The 18,541-nt window shown below is 28.4% G+C and overlaps 1 protein-coding gene across 5 annotated transcripts in view; it reads left to right on the top strand.

Moving 5' to 3' along the window:
• LOC132944813 (octopamine receptor) overlaps positions 1-18,541 on the top strand; it is a 93,419-nt gene that overhangs the window by 12,908 nt on the left and 61,970 nt on the right. Inside the window, exon 3 of one of the 5 annotated variants that reach the window (XR_009664481.1) lies at positions 8,398-8,680. The exons of the other annotated variants lie outside the window; for them this stretch is intronic. The gene's annotated coding sequence lies outside the window, so the exon portion shown is untranslated. Of the gene's footprint in view, positions 1-8,397; positions 8,681-18,541 lie in introns of those variants that run through there. 5 annotated transcript variants of the gene reach the window in all.

Genomic DNA, 18,541 nt, shown 5'->3' with positions numbered 1-18,541 from the left:
GACTATATATGCGCACTCGTTTCATTCACCTTTCTAAGTTTGTGTTATATTATTATCGTCATTATTACATAATATACGTACAAAGTAAATTTAAACTCTGTATAATGATCTCAATGGCGTATGTTATTGGGTCAGGTCGTATAAATTATGTATTTTTATTTTTAAATTTTAAATTGCTCATAAAAATTATTCACGAGTAAAGCTATTCAAATTAATTGGAATGTTATAAATTATACAATTCTTATAACTTAACCTTATTTTAAAATTTCAATTATTCTTACACTATACCAAAAGTCATAAATAATCTAAATAATATCGTTGCTTAAAATCAAAGTACTTAATCAAATTTTTTGTAATTTAAATTATTAGCAACGAAAACAAATTTAGATACAAATTTTTCGGAGATGTTTCAAAATTATTTACCCGTTTTAACTTAGTTAAACGATAGTCAAATTGAAATTTAAATACTTGAAAAATACTCTTATAGATTTCATATTTTATTATATAATAACAAATAAAAAACGTTACATTTATTTTTGTGTAATAAAGAATAATCGCAATGAACAATGCCATATCCATATTGAAAACAATTCTGAGGTTGTGACAACCCTTCTGCGAACATTAAAAAACACCAACTTTTTTTTTCTTATACGGTCGGTAAAACAACATTGAAAAATATCAAGACTTAATTTTCAATCGATCAATAATAGGTACTTGAAACTTTTAGAGAATGTTGTTCCACCAGCCGGTAAAAGTATTCATAGAAAAACAGTTTTAGAACAAAAATTGCTTGTATTGCAATGCTATCACTTCACTATTAACACACAATATGTGCCTGGTACATAAATTTTAAATATATTACCTTATATTAAAATAATAATCTAGTTAAATTTTATTTTTAATATTTTTTTATTATTATTTTAAAATATGACAAATTTATTATAGTATTAATTCTTGAAAAACACAATATAATATACTCATTTAATACATATTTATATTACTGAATGGTAGTTATTTTAACAGTAAATACTCGTCATCATGTATTAAAATTTAATTTAGATGGAGTTATTAATAACGTAGTTACAACTTATAAGTATAAGATTGGTTAAGGTGAGTGGCAACCCACAACAATCGAAACTTAAAATTTTTATTACCTACAAATCGTTTCAAATTTGGTTTTTATTAATATGAACTCCCACATTATAAAATTAAAATCGATTGTCTAGATCATAAAAAAAAAATATAAAACTCTAATGATAGTTAAGAGGTATAATTATTTTTCAAATATACTGTTATTTTATGTTTTGTAATCAAGTATGTAAAAATATATTTTTAAAAATGGTAATACTTTTAGAGATAATGAATGTCAATTAGTTTGAAGAATCACAAAGTATATGTCTTGCAGTGATTCAAATCATTTTCAGAGTATATTATAGTCTTTCTAAAAAATATATATCCACTGTTGTCTAATTCACATTTTCTCCTTCTCTCGTGTTTTTATTGAATTTTCTCATTGTTTCCAGGACCGTTTCTTTAACACATAGTTCTTTCTTTTATTATGTCTTTCACCATAAGTGGTTTATACAAGCTGCAGTAGTATTTAATGGGAATTGTTTGTTTGTATTTTTTTTTTTTTTTTGTAAGAGAAAGAGAGAGAGAGATGGAGAGAGAGAGAGAAATATAAGGTTTTCGTATAATACGACAAACCGTACTTTTAATAAGCTAGTCCAAGTAGTCTATTCGAAGACCAACTCCACATGCGAAACATTAAAGGATTTTTTTATTATTATTATATTATGTATATTGTAAGTGGAAAAATAACAATGGTCAAAATTCAAGCAGCAGGTTCTTAACAAACATTTTGGTTGTTATTATAAGATTAGGTTAAAGCCGGGGTAATATTTTTGAAGGGCAACATTTGGAATCTGGAAATTGTTGGCGAGCCATCAAAATTGCCGACATAGGTGAAAACCAATGAGCAAAAATGATAAAGTACAACATTAGAACTTAACGGTTTTTACTTTTTTTTCTTGTCTGCGGGCTGCCATTTAATGATCCACGGATTAGAGTTTTGTATTATAATATACTATTTGATACTTATGCATAAGTTTATTTTTAAATCTAGAGAACATTAAAGGATATTGTATACAAATATTTTAATTTTGAATTCATATTTTGTTATTCAAAATAATTAATTTAGCATTAGTTGACATCGTTAGTATAACACAACAATGTTTTTTATGAACCACAACACTTACAATATTCCCAGGATATTATAACATTTGGAATTATAATTTTTACATTTGATTTAATGCCGATAAACTTTCTACAACGTATATTATTATGTCAATAATCATAATGACGTTATAATTATAGGTATGATTTAACAATATCCCAGAAAATGTCGTTATTCTATTTAAATAAAAAATACGGAAGCCCATAATGGTAACTATACCTATAACACGCCATATTCGGTTTAAAATGATCGATTATTATTTCAGTCAGAAGACCGAAGTGGAAAATGTAATATTCAAAACGGCCTTTGTAAATGGTTTGTGTTAATACATGGCTTATAATAAAATTTACTTTTAAACTTTAATAACTAATGTCATGGTTAAACGATGAATAATATATTATATTATGTAGAAACGAAATAATTCGATATCGATTGATTGTTTAACCTTATTGATATATTTAATTATATTATTGCCAACAATATTATAATTTTAAGACTGATTTGATTTCATAACGCGAAATATCTGCCCGACCCAACTCTTTGGCCTTTGATCGTTTCGTTGGAATGTGTGCGCGAGGTGTACCATCGAATAGTGCGGTGTTAAATTCTGATCTAGCCCGTTCCAGTAGTCCGTTCAGTAAATTTCCATTTGATCGAACTCGAGCTAGCTGGTTCTCTGCGTGCAGTATGTATGGACAATAAATAATAATATACAAATGTATATAATAATATGACGATTTCAACGACGACGAAGACGCGGCGCACAATATAAAACCCGACTCGACAACGAATTAAATTACATATTTCAGCGGCGCGCCGAGATTGTATATAATATCGAACAACCCCCGTCGGCCACCGCCGGGCCACACGATTTGTCAACGTCTCGTACAAGTATATACATATATAATAATAATAATATGTTATGTAAAAATTATTATACTCAGGTAGTAGTTGGCGGGGGAGGGGGTGCTGAAATGTACCGCGTCGTATAGAGCGGCAATAATGAATGTTTTTATATTTTTTTTTTTTTATCAACGAACGCGTAAAAAAAACGTACGAATTGAAAAACGTTGTATCGAATGACGGTTTGTAAATGTCACGACCGCGACGATACATGACCCGTATTATAGTTGCGGTGAGTTGTAGGTGCCCACGAAAAAATGCGTATCGTCGTGGACGTTCGACTAAAACAGTTTCAAAGAAGTTGCATATTTTCCACGTTTTCCGGGAGATCAAAAACAGAATTTCGTTGTACCCCCACACGGTTACTGACGTTTTCATCTGAACATTAGTAATTTATAATATATATTTTACAGTGCCTACGATATTAGTGGCCAATATAATAAATAAAGGTATAAATATTTTCGTTAGTAGATATATAATTATATTGAAAAAATCTCATAAAATAATAATGAAATCAAAAAAAAAAAACCAATGCGATATACGGGCGTACCTACTATACACTATGGCTTTGATCGGGTTATTTTGAAATAAAACATTTAAACAAATACGATTATTGACGCATTACCATGATTGTTGATTAAAAATGTAGCGGTTACCAAATTGTCTGCTGGACAGGTGTGGTTAGCGCGTTAAACCATTATTGTTTAATACCCTAGTACCGGGGATAGTGTTTGACCAGTTGTGTGCGCCTATGCCTAGGATCAGGCAACTGGTCGGATTGCAAAGGCCGTCGAATAGTAATTATCTTCCGGCCGAAACGGTTTCACAGATACACACACAATTGAACTCAACAATCGGATCGCTGTTTGAAGTTTAGTATTTTAATTTATTCGTGGTTTTTAGTGTTGTCGAATGATGATTATAAGGTAACGCGTGGTAAGCGAATCGTCATATCGAGGTTTGTAATCAGACAAATTCTAAATGGCAGATCGTTACAGAAGACAAGTGCTATTCCAGTTATCCGACCGTGTATAATTTTGCTGTACATCGTCTGAGGGTTTTACGCGTGGTTGATCATAAGAATTATGTACCTATCTGAAAATAGTCTTGTAGAAAATCTGTCGAAATAGATACAACGACGAAATCAGGGGCCTCCTGATTATAAGGGATAGTAGCATTAGAAGGTGCGTACAGGTAGTCGCCGAGCTGACAGGTAATGGGCGATTGTAAATTCCACATAAAAATATAGGTTAGGTACCTAGTTGGTTTTAAGGTAGGATTTAAATCATATTAAGTCCGCCGATACTTTTTTTACCTGAAAAAATCGACCGTCTACTGTCTTATATTTTTATTAATTTAATATTTATTATATTTTAAATACCTAGTGATCATTATTAATTAATAATTATTATATGATTTTTAAGATTAGTGTACCTAAATATAATATATACATAGTAATTTATGTAAGTACATATTACCTACATAATGTTTATTTTATTACAGGCAAAAAAAAACTGGTGGAATTTATATTTTTTGTCAGGTACCAACACGTACCGGTGGAATTTACATTTTCTTTTCGCCGTTAGTAAAAAAGCACCGGTAGAATTTATAAAATAAAAGGTTTTATAATGTAGCAATCGTTGGAATTTACATGCACCCCTGTCAATATAGAGATTCGTTCTTCAATTTGTTTAATCAATTTTTTTTTTTTATAGAGCCTAACTTTTTTCTGCCAAATTTTCTTACTTTTTACCTATATCTAAATAATTATTTTTGCAGGTTTTTTCGATACAGTGACATAATATTCTACGTGTTAGTGTTTAACAAGTATACAAAATATTGAATCAAGGTGTTTCTTTAAATCATTTAGCACAAAAGTTGACAGTAATCTGTTTTGGTAAAAACCCATAGGTAACGTTTTTTAAAAATTTTTTTATAAACTAATTTATTTTACTATAGGCATACTATCGGGTATTATTCTCCATCTTTTCCGGCGAACAAAAGCCTCGTGAGGTGGCAAAGGGAGAACGGAGAACTGAATGAAATAATTTGCCGACCATAATATTTTGAAGTCTCCGTGGCATCGTGGTGCTCACTCGCACGAAATCAATGAGGGCGGTCTACATATACCAGATACCTATACAATAATTATGTAATATTATGTACGTATATTACGTAAAAACCATAGGGTAAAATACATTTATACATCGCCAGTCGAAAACAATATATTTTATAATTATTACGTCATGTATAGAAATAGAACGGACAAAGGGTGTGTTTACTCGGTGCGTGTTTCTCTCAGACGGAGGCGGGTTTCATTGTCCTTTGAGCAGAAATTCTATAATTATTCTCGTTTGCACGCGAAAAGTATATGTCGTTCTGCTGAAAAGCGACTCTTTTCAATTGCTATAAGCCCGCGGCGGATAGTTCGATAACTGCGAGCGAGATATTCCGAGGCTTGGCGTGTATCTTATTTATAAGAAAAAAAAAGAAAAAACGAATTAAATTACGTACCCACGTCGTACCTACCCGCCGAGTCTGTACAAACTGCCCCCGTGAACAGATCTTATAGAAGTTTTCTTATTTTCCATTCTAATTTCCATAACCCCGAGTACAGTAAGTCCCTATACCACAAATCCCCCAGATACGCGAGGGACGGTTTCGCTCGAGCAATATACTTAGGGTATATTATAATGTTTTTGATTTTTACATATTTTATTTTTTTACATAAGGCTTTCACAAAATAAAACCAATACCGTGGTATTAGCAAATTCTCTCCGGCTTGAAAAATTTTTTATTATTATTGAGTTTTATTTATTTGATGAAAATATCTTATGGCATCGGTACTTTTGGTAGTGATATAATTGTGTCCTGAGCAGTAAAATAATATGCAATCTGTATGAATGTGAACAGAACATATCGCCGTAAAATTAATAGGTTCATTGTATAGTTTGCCTCAGGTCTGAAAAATGTTCTACAAGCCACTGGTAAGACAAATAATGATATTATAAAACCATGAAAAGCTCAAATGTCGAAAATTGTTTAGTTGAGCAGTAAACGCCTATACAATTTTGAGACATTAAACATTTCACCCCATGGTCAGAAATATGTTAAAATTACGCCATTGGATGATTTCTTTTCTATTTATTACTATTTTTTACTTTAAAAATAGGTTATACTTTGTCATCGGGTAGTTATTATTTCTGAACATAGAAGTTAAACTAAAAACGAATAACTAACAAATAAACTATGGAAAACATATTTAACTCCCACATAATATAAGAAAATTGGTGAGTTAAAACTAATTAAAATGTAGTAAAATTATGTAAATATCCATACAGTTTTGACTTCGCCATTACTGCACTTGGTTAAAACTTAAAATTTTCACAAACGATAAAAACTTTTTGTTGGAAAATTAACACCATTATTAATATGAAAAATATTTAAATAGACAAAACCATTTGAAAATTAAAAGTTGACTTTCAAAAGGTAAAATTTTTAAAATTTAGAAGGTAATGACAATTAAAACATTCTTATTTAGCTAGGAAACTGATGTATATTTATAAGGTGGGTATAAGTAAGTAGGTAGGTACATTGAAGTTATACTATATATTGGGTTACTAGTTATTACAAATAACGAATGTATAATGTAAAATGTATCACAATACATTATATTATACTCAATAGATAATTAAATCGGTGAAAAAATACGTAGATATAAAGCGCCTATAATAATTTTAGGGCCTTATCAACATGTATTTTATAATAATAATAGATATAATATTGTATAAAGTAATTAAAAATGTATGTTGTCATATGAAAGAGTACCTACTTGAAAAACTTAATATAGTTTTTATCCAAAAATGTTGTTTTGAGACGACTTAAAAACTATTCAAAAGAGATATTTTCAAAAATGGCAGTTTTTTTTTGAAATATTGAGTAAATAAAAAATAAAATAATAGGTAATACCTAAAAAGTGCATGGTTGGGTGGCACTGCTGAGTGCCTGTCCACAAACGTTACCTCCTGCTAATAACCTTGTATCGAATTTACCCACTGTACTAATTGTATTGTATAGATTGTAAATAAAATGTTTAATAAAAAAAAAAATATATATATATATACCTATATTTGTAATATAATAACAAACGCGAGTGAATATCCACACACAAAAAATATTATATTATCATCTGAGAAGAGATAGGTACCTACGGCGGCTAAAGTTAATTCGATCGTTTGAATTACGTATAACTTGTTTAAAAATTCGACATAAAATTGTTAGGTCAACTAATTACGTCAGTTAGATAAATATTATGTCAAGGGTCCCCGGTGCCAGTTTTTCAAATTGTCCACAATTCTATAAAATTTGAAAATTAAATTTTATATTTTAGTTGCCACTTCAATTATAAGACTTTTCCACTAATCCTACTACTTGATACCTATTTAGGGGGGTTAATAGGGTGTATTATATCGAAAAAAATTACTTTACGGGAATAACTCTCAAGCTTTGTAGAATTGTTATATTTTAATAACTATTTTTTTATTAGAAGAAGACTTCCTACAGCCTGCATCGTTCTCTGATTTTGTATTTTAGTTCAAATAATTGTATTAAAAAATTTGTAAAAAAATGATTTTTATCTTGTACTTTCTTAGACATATTATAAAGTTTGAGTATAAAATATTGAAAAACAAAGATTGATGCAGACTGTAGAATATTCCGCTCTAGAAATTAAAAATAAAATTATGAAATTTGGTTGATTCTACAAGGCGGTATCGTTATTCCCGTAGAGTGTATTTTTGAGGACAAAATGGCATCGGCACCGGGCGTCTTAACCATAAAACCAATTAATTATCATAGGTAGTAATTATAATATTACTACCTATTTGTAGGTAAGATAATTTAAAACCATGATCGTATAATAGGTTGATACTATCTATCTTAGATTTGATTTATCTTAGGGAGTCTCGCAGCTCCGATAGCGCTTTTTAAATTGTTTTTTAATAGGATTTAGAAATTAAAGCCAATTTTTTTTTATCGTCAGGCCACTCATTTTTCATAACAGTAAATACATATATTTGATGTATGTATAGTGTGTGTGTGGGGTTGTAGGGTTATATGTTTAATATTTGAATGAATTAAAGGAATTTTAAGTTGGAAATAGCTTTTGTAATTTGCATACTTACCAATAATAAATACATATTATAATTTACGTATTAGATATTATAGTTTTCATAATATATTTTAATATTTATTCATAGGCTGTCGGAGCGTTTGTAATTGTAATGGCAGGTCAATAATCAATATAAGATGAAGCAAAAATATGGTGACACTCGGATTGCCTCCCAAATTTAGGTAGGTAGGTGACCTTTTTTTACTCGAATTGCCTCCGGGTGTTTTTGGAGGCAATTCAAGTATGCCCAAACAGTGTACTTAAATTGCCTCCCATAACATTAATTAATATATCGATAGTTGTACGTGTACTATCGAGTGTTATATTATTCTGTTATGTTCAAAAATAAAATGTTTAAGACATACCTACAGTATTTCCCAGATCGATTAATTTTTTGAATGCAATAATCTTATCCGCGATTAGTGATTATCAGTTAATGATTACTGATGACTGTATAACAGAATGATATTTCGTCATTATTATTTTTAATATTATTAATTATTACTGCTGTGTCAGTCTATTTATTAAAACATTTATTTTATACAAACGTAAGTTTTTGACTGTATAACAGAATGATATTTCATTTAAATTATGTTTGATATATTTTTTTATAAATCGATTAATTATAGCTATCGCAGGCGATTCCAGTACAAGAGTAGGTCACCCTCTTAGGAGGCAATTCAAGTGAATAATTTTTTTCAAATCGGGGGTCAATTCAGGTAACCTTTTAAAAAAAAATTCACGGGAGGCAATTCGTGAGTACTCAAAAATATAGGGGTGCCAAAGTACACCCTGCTATACCCTCAAATGAGGCCCCTGCAAAAATCAGATTAAACCTCGAAATTTTGAATAACAAACCGCTCTGAACCCACACGAGGACCATTGTAAAAAAATCATATTTTTCTAAAAAGTTTTAATATTAATAACTTGATTATTTTTTAACCATTAACATAGTAACCTGTAGGTATATAATCAACTGTAGAATTGTGTAACACAAATATCTTATACATTTAGTATATTTTTTTAAGCTCATAACTTATTGGTTGTTGATGCAGAATCATAAATAAAAAAAAAGTTTTTTCAGTTCTTTTTACAATACATTTATAAAATCTTTATTATAGTATAGTAGGTTCTTTTTTGTCGCCGTTCAGAATTATGATATGATTTTCTACCATACACAATGCGTTAAATCGACCTACTCGAACATTTTTTAAAAATGTCGCGATTCATAATTTTACTATTAAATATAAAATAATAAAATTATAATATTATTCTACAACTTTCAAGTTGCGGAGGAAATCAAGACTGCCACATACTTGCAAGTATAATATGTTCGCCTCAGCTCTACGTTCTCACCTTGTAAATTTTGTTTTTCTATAAATTCATAATGATATTATAGTATATATCACAATACACAATTTAAATTCCAAGACATTTTAACTAAATCGTATTGAAATTGTACATCTTATAATCCGATAATCCTATATCATATTAGTCACTTTTATTTCAATAAAATTATTGTAGATATTCTAAAATGATGTCCAACTGATACTCTATCAATCTTAAGACCACAGTCAAATGTCACTATCTATCGCCAACTGCAACGAAATTATTTTTATTATCAGTTAGATAATAGACTTAGTAGAAAAAAAATATTTTTGTAAAACGTGTTATAACATTATTTATACTATATAGATAGTGTTATTATGGTATAATTATGCATTATTAAACTTATGCATTAACGAATCTTTACGTCAAAACTGTGTATCATGTTAAGTTATAACGGAAAAGTATTAAACGCTCTTTAACCTAATCTATTTTGTTACGGTGTTTAATGTTTAGTGGTTATTAAAACATTCCGCAAAGAAAACGAAGGCGGTTTTTTTTATATTTGATCGATTTTTGTACATTTGATACTGAATCATTTAATTTATTAAATTTCCTAATATTTTATCGATTTACGCATTTGTTGAAGACTATTATTACATTATTAAATTCTGACGTGAATTACAATTAAACTGTTGGAGTCTGCTAAAATTCAGAATGTAATTACATTAGTTAGTCGTTATAAAAATTAAAACCAATTCTGACTTTTTCTTGCCACCCTTTAGTCGTTTAAATTTATCAAAGACACGAGAAGCTTTCTTTTACATAGGTCATACAACGCAATATAACTACTAATTAATGGTTTTGATGGTTACATTTTACCGATTTCGTTTCTTAGTTGGTGTCCAATCCCAATGTTAACACATTATTATTATTTTAGATCCTAAAATAAATACCTACAATATAATGATCCTGAATCAAAAGTGTAATAACTAAATTGTGAAAAAATATAATAAATATATTATGTACGATAAGAATATAGGCACAATCGTACACTTACTCATGTCGTAGTACCTCCGCCGGGAGGCCTCTACAGTCTGTTTAATCTGCCCTTTTCTTTTTCTCTTTATTTATTTTAACTTAAAAACCATCAATTGTTCTTTAGTTCTCTTTTGAAACAGATAGAATACAAAAAAACATATGAACCAAAAAAAAAAAAATCGTATACTTGCAAAAACAATTACGATTTAATATAATAATATGACCATAAAACACGGAAACATGCAAACCCGTGATTTGTAATTTATCTGTTTCCAAAAGGTTGAAATTTACAAACCCAAATTATTTTTTGTAAATAATGAAATTGTCTGTACCTCTATTTAATTGTGACAAAATATGTACTTCATGAATTAACAAAGCAGCTACCATGTGGAAATACACTAACTGGTATTATTATTATTACCACTATATGGTACGTAGTTTTACTCCGAACGAATTATATTATAAATATATAATTAATGAAATCTGCGATATGAATTGTGTTGTAAATAAATGTAAAATATGAAATCGATCAAAAATAAAACATATAAGCAGTGAATGTAATGAATCGATCAATGGTCTATGAAAATGTTGTTTTTTTTTTAATCTTTTGACTATAAACAAACGCATTATCATATTTGCATACAACCGTTGCACATGTGCCTAGATGTTTAAATGTACAAAATAATTGCGACTCCTGAAAGACAGAGAGACTGATTGTAACGATAGTAATTAGTTTTTTTTTGGTATAATATGTGTATTATGTTATAGATTATAGGTACTAAAATAATTGTATTTTATATAGTTTTTTTTCCAATTTCTATTAATTATAGACTTATTGATATCTAATATGAAAAACAAAACAATCAAAGTGAAATATTATATCCAACGCTACGGTAGTAGCGTGGAGCTACGTAAAAAAAAAGCTGAGTAGTCACTAACGTATATTAACTGGGACCGGAGTTGTAGTATTGAAAACCCATGTTAATTTTTCTAATCCATCGGCCAGCTGTACAGGTCAATCGGATGAACATGTAAGTTCATATAAGGTATCAATCGATCAGAAATATTTTACAGATGAGAACGGGAGAACTCGCAAGCAGATGGCTAAAAATAGTCAAGTACCTATGTGACGAAACTATCGTAAAATATAATATTGTTCCCCTAAATATCATTCCATTACTTTTGTTGCTGTGGAAATTATAGTAATACAATATAAACAATATGAATATTAAATAATATTATATAATATTGTTTATACAAACGTGTATACTGTATAATATAAAAATAAATCAAGCGTAGCTTTGATTAGGTTTATATATTTTAACGACCAATTTCAAATTAAAAATTCTTCTTCCGTTACTACCAAAATAAATTTACATGAGGGTTCAAAATAAAAAGGCTTTAAAAGTTGTGATACATTTTATACCTAAGTCTTTGAACTATAGATATAAGATATAATTTATATTAGAATAGTCTACTAAATAATTGAACTTAGCTTGGCGACTCAAATTTTAAAAATATTATAGCCTAATAAGTATAAACTACATTATAATATAGTCTACTATCATTGAAATAGATAGTGAATTACTAATCAAGTGTTTTAAAGTCACCAAGCTAAGTTAAAGCGATTTTTTTTTTACACGGAGTTTGGCGGAGTGTTTTTGATGAGATTATATTTACCATGATTTAACTATTAAAGTTAAAACAATAATTAATACAATGTATTATGTCTCTATTATTATAAAATAAAGATTGTGATATTCTATTGATTTAAATTATTGGGATTTTGAAAAGTACACAACATTATTGTTGATAATCGTATCAATGTAATTCGTATCAAAACATATTATTTTATCAATCGAATTTACATTTGTTAGAATAAACATGCACAATAAAATAGTTATTATAAAGCCTCAGATTATTTTAGACTGATATATGGTATAATATGTGCAATGGAGGTATTTCCAAATTAATTGATTGCGGGTTAACAAGATTTATCCATTGCATGTACATAATTCCGTAGCCAATAGCTAAACAGTTTATTTGAACATTACCAAGAAAAATGTAATTTCGACTTCAAACGATATTATAACATAATCCTTTATCGGATATGTACAGAAAATAGACCACAGAGCGTAACACTCCTGTTTGAATCTAATGCCACACAATTGAAACCTTAACTGCTTTCATTTCAACTTCTAAATCCTCACACATGTATTTCCTAATGGTGCTAATATAGGTTTTTTAGAAACAGACATAACCATTAATATAATATATATATTAAGGGTGATTTAATGGAGTGAGGTGAAGGTGCATCCAGATAATACATTGATTTATTTTCAATCTGTGATCACTAGTTAGAGTTTACATAAAGATTATCAAACAGAGCTCAATACCAGAACCACAGAATAAACAGTAGGTACCACGGTTTGTACCAACATTACTGAATTATTTTATAATGATGTATAAAGGTATACATATTAATAGTAGGCAGGCATTATTTGTAATTTAAAATGTAACATTATGTGTATCATTTTACTGTAGACCTGGTTAAGACCTAGAATAGGTCTGTCCAGACTTACAATTGGGCGTTTGGCATTGCTGCATGGGCAAAAGCATAATATGTATCTATTGATGAGATAATCTACAAATTTGTTGGAATCAAAAAAATACGTTTTTAATTTGTCATTAATGGATTGTTAAAAGTTGCTTGTGTTTTAATTATTATTTCTTTTTTAATGTACAGTTTATAAAATATACTAGCTGATCCCGCACACTTCGTGGCCCGTAAACACCAACAACTCTTAAAAAAATGGTGATTGTTCAACTCCTTTTTGGTGTAACTCGCTTCAATAAGTCAACTCAACCACCTTGGTAGGCAATGTGTGAAAATTAGATTTGATGCATGCTTGTACTTGATCTGTCCTATCAACCAATGGCAACCAATCTATTAATATATTGATGTATGCTTGTCTGTGTGTGTCCATAGATAATGTCTATGGTAATGTACATGATAATATCCATAGATAATGTACATGGTAACCACCGGTAACCAAGGTTACCATGGTTACCGTGAGTTTTGAAGCTATTATAATAATAATTATTGGTTGCCGGGCAACTAAGTACTCGGGTTCATTTGGTTCAGAGATAGGTTAGACCTCTGGGCAGAAGACAGGCTAATTTAAAAAGGGATAGGACCAACCTAGGGAGGTGCTCAAACAGTGGTTTTGAGATTACCGATGGAAATTTTTGTTCATAAATGGTTGCCATGGGTGTCAAAGCTATTATAATAATAATTATTGGTTGCCATTGGTTTAAAATTGCTGTTATGGTAACCGTTATATTATAAAATAAAACATATTATTCATATTATAGAGCTGTTATTTTTAATGGGCAACAAAGTGCACGGGATTAGCTAGAAATAAATAAATACTATGTCTACTAATAAATAATTTCTTTTTTAACTATAATAGCAACCGTTTATAAACAAACTTTTCCATTGTTAATCTCAAAATCTCTTTTTGAGTACCTCCCCAGGCTCTTATTGGTCGTAGCGTGATGATAAATAGCCTTCCTCGATAAATTGACAATATATCCAACACAGACAAACTCTCCACCTTTATAATATTAGTATAGATTGCATAAACATTTAATTAAAATTTATTTACTCGAAAATAAGCTTTAGATTTTCAACTGTTAACTATTTATAACTCTGCATAAAAGAAAAATTAATTTTTTGATATAATGGAACTATGGAAGTACCAAATGGTTATAAAAATATTAGGTAATTAATATAGTGTAACAAATACTCAAGTATATTAAATAACAAGTATTTTTGATAGTACTTTAATGAATGCTATTAAACATTGAATAATGAACAAATATTAACTCATAATAATATTATATATAATGAGATAACACGACATAAAAATGTTAGGCTAATTCAAAATACATTTTTAAAATATAAAAACATAATTTGAAACATTTGAATGAGATGACGAAATTAAATATATAATTTTATTATGTGATGTATTTGAACTTTACGATATGGTCTCAAGATATTTCCATTTTAAATCGTTGTTGATAGAACAATTTAATATCTTGACGACAATATTTTACCATTTCAGCATAATAAACTAATTTCAGTCGATTTCAGCTGGTTACCAAATTAATAATTTACCGGAATAGTTTCTGTTAATGACTAATAATAAATAATGAAATTTTATTTCACTAGCTTTAATATGAAGCTGAGTTTAAAATAAAAATTTTAATCAACGAAATTTGTAACACATGATTTTTTTTTTATCATACAACACTCAATTATTGTGGCATTGTTTTAAATTAAATAGGTACAATAATAAACAATTATTGCAGCTGTTTATTTGTTGTATGTAATAAATAATAAATGTGTAATATATAATGTGTACATCAGGGAGTATAATTATTACATTTTAGAAGATATTAGTGGAATAAATATTATTTAAAAAAATTGAAGTTACGTAGATTGGAATATAGCTTATTTTTACACACATTTCAACAGTTTCCATTAAAATCAATTACATATTACCTATGTACAAATTATCATACGATTTATATTGAAAACATAATTATTATCAAATCAATTATAAGTATACTGTATAATAGTTAATTAAAGTATTTATTGTTTTCTATTTTACTATCATAGTTATAGGAACCATCAAACGTTAACTATATAAACTATATAACGTCATATTTTATTTACACAAAGATATAAATAAAATATTCATATCATTAAAATATTATCGTTTACTTTATGGTTAGGTAGCTGAAGTGGACGAAAAATGTTAGGTGGTTATATAATACATTATCAAATTGATCAATTTGAATTTGAAACCCAAATCTGACGTACTTTTTCATTATTATTAACTGTTCATTAATAACAAAATATTTAATATATTTTCCTAACCACAAAGATTAAACCATTGTCTCATGGTACGTACACAATAATATTTATTTTATAGTCCATTCTGTACTATAGATGTATGCATGTGAGTGTGTTTGTGTTGGTTAATTATAGTTATAAAATATCGTAAAGTCTGCAAGGGATTTTTCAATAGGAAAAAATAATTATTTATAAAAACGGTTTACACCCGAATGGTTAGAGATATTATTACAGACCATTTCACCACTAATGACGATAGTTCATTTATTCAGTAGTCAACTGAAAAAAAATTAGGTAAAATCATTATGTTTTTTTTTTTTTTTTATGTGCTTATTCGATAACAATTTATAATAACTTTTTCATTTTAAAATGTATGAATGACCTTTTCAAAAGTGTTAATGAATTCGATTTTGGTTACCGGAAAACCCATCGACATGAACGCGAAGACCTAACGAATAACGTTTCCGAATTCGACGCATCGCGCCGCATGAGACCGATAGTGGCAGCATAATTATTGTAGTACAGCGGCTAGTGGGTAATACGAATCACTCCGTATACACAACTAGAAAATCGAAATATCATCCGTCGGGGAATCTCGTATAACTTTAACGATTTGAGATCACGTATAATTCTATGCGATTATAGCATGAGTGATACAATCTTAGCAACGCGCCGAGCGACGCCGTTTTCCGCGCATAATATTTTCCTCTTCTGCGGGAGACATTAAATCGGGCACCGACACTCCATCAATCCTCTCTCTTTCTCTCTCTCTCTAAATATATATATATCACACACACACACACACATACACACACACACACACATAGATATACAAATGCTTTGTTAACAGGTAGGTATATGTTAAACCTGAAATGGCTTGCAATGTTTACCCGCGCGTTTAAAATATCGATTTTGCCCTTTGCCGATCGGTTCTGTTAAATACAATCGAATAGGTTTTATTCGACTCGATAACGTGATGTCTGATTTCTTGGTAAATGAATGAACCCCGAATTGTGTATAGGTGAATTGAATTCACTGCATGCATAAGTGGTTTTTCTGGGACAAACACAAGGATTTTTTATAAAAAAATAAAAAAAAATGGAAGAAAAAATATATGCTGACAACAGAACATCTTTTATTTTGAACGCAACACAAAATATTCTAGACATCTAGAGATTTTACACTGAAATAGAAATTTTAATTTCATAAACTTTATATAGGTACTGTATAATAATTATACAATGGTTTGATCACAAATTTAATTTTGTGCATTTTATCGTCGATAGTTATGATATTTATTATACTATAATTTCCGCAATAATTATTCAGAAGTTTTTTGTTTGTATTTCATTATTTTATATTACAGGTAATTCAATAGCAAAATGATTAAAATTATATATTTTTAAGTTGTTAAAATAATGTTATGCTCTAGTATCTGTAATAAGTTTTTTTGTAATAGTTTAACTCATTGTTGATGCGTATAGATAAATAATAATAATAATAAAAAATAGATAATTATAATATAATATGAACAATATACACATCATGTATCATCACACCCGAATAATTTCCTCTTTGATAGTATGTATTTGCATAATTAATGTGAACAAAAAATATTAATCAAACGAAAAATCACCAGGCCATTCAATCGAGGACATTTTATAATATAAATATTTAAGTACTTGTTATTTTAAAGCTAATAGCGATTTTAATTATAAAATTTCGTCCGAGGCATTATTTATTAAATTCCGTCCAACATGCAATATTATACCTATAATATTAACATAGATACAAAACATATCTGTATTATAACTAAATGGCTTTAAGCTATAGTTGTGTTAAATAGTTTACTAAATATCTTATAGTTACATATTTCATTAACGCCCGTTGAACGAAATAAATTCAATGAATTTAATATATACAATTAATTGTATTTGTATAGATATGAGTTTTGTTAAAATGCTTATAATTTTTGGAACTGACAAAAAATCGCTTTTTCACATCAAAGCTAAATACATAATAAGTATAAACACAAACCATTATATATTATAAAATTTTTTTGAAATTATTTTTATACTTATTAATTAAGTACAAAATATATTAGGTAATACCTTTATTTTTTTTAAAACTAACAATTCAACGGTTTTCCAAAGTTTATATTTTACAATTTATTTATCAGGTAATCGAAATTCAACTCTTAGAACTTTACAATCATTATATAGGTATAGATTATATTTCTATACTCTCGAATATTGACAAACGTTGTTCGGTAATTATAATAAACAGAAATGCTTTTTCATCCATTAACTTTTTTTATGCGAAGATTTTTATATTCAATAAATTAATAATATCATATAAACTTTCATGTAACACTACACCTATTTTTTTTTTTTTTAAACACCCTTGAATTTGTTAGAAAGTAGCGTTAAGAGTTATCCTGGATGGATACATTCGTATAATTCAAGGTCTCAAAAATATTTTTAAAAGCTCATTCTAAATAATTTAATTAAATCTTAAATTTAATATAAAATATATAGTATTTCGTATACATTTTAGAATATTTTAATTCTTATAACTTACTGTTACACATTTATAGTTTGATTTAAATTTACATTGCCAACATCCGGTATTAAATCGTCATTGTATTATATTATAGAGTAGTTTATTGATATATTCTTAGCTTCGGTATTGAGAATCTAACAGTTTTTTCTAGATAAGCTGTAGGTGTATGGTGAAGAATCACGAATATAAAAATTTGCTATGTCCGTCATATTACTTTTAAAATAGGAGAATAAATCAACACGCAATATATTATAATACAAGACTCGTTTAATAACAAGACTTGGTTCTCGGGGTTAATTTTTTTTTATGTGAGTGCAATCGGTTAAATTTTTTTTCCGCGATAAATTGAGCACATTTACGAACATGGCACAGTTGTGCCTTC

The sequence above is a fragment of the Metopolophium dirhodum genome, chromosome 5 (genome assembly GCF_019925205.1).
Source record: "Metopolophium dirhodum isolate CAU chromosome 5, ASM1992520v1, whole genome shotgun sequence".
NCBI classification, from domain to species: Eukaryota; Metazoa; Arthropoda; class Insecta; order Hemiptera; family Aphididae; genus Metopolophium; species Metopolophium dirhodum.
The sequence above is the reverse complement of the archived record's forward strand: the minus strand, read 5'-3'. Positions and strand labels throughout refer to the sequence as shown.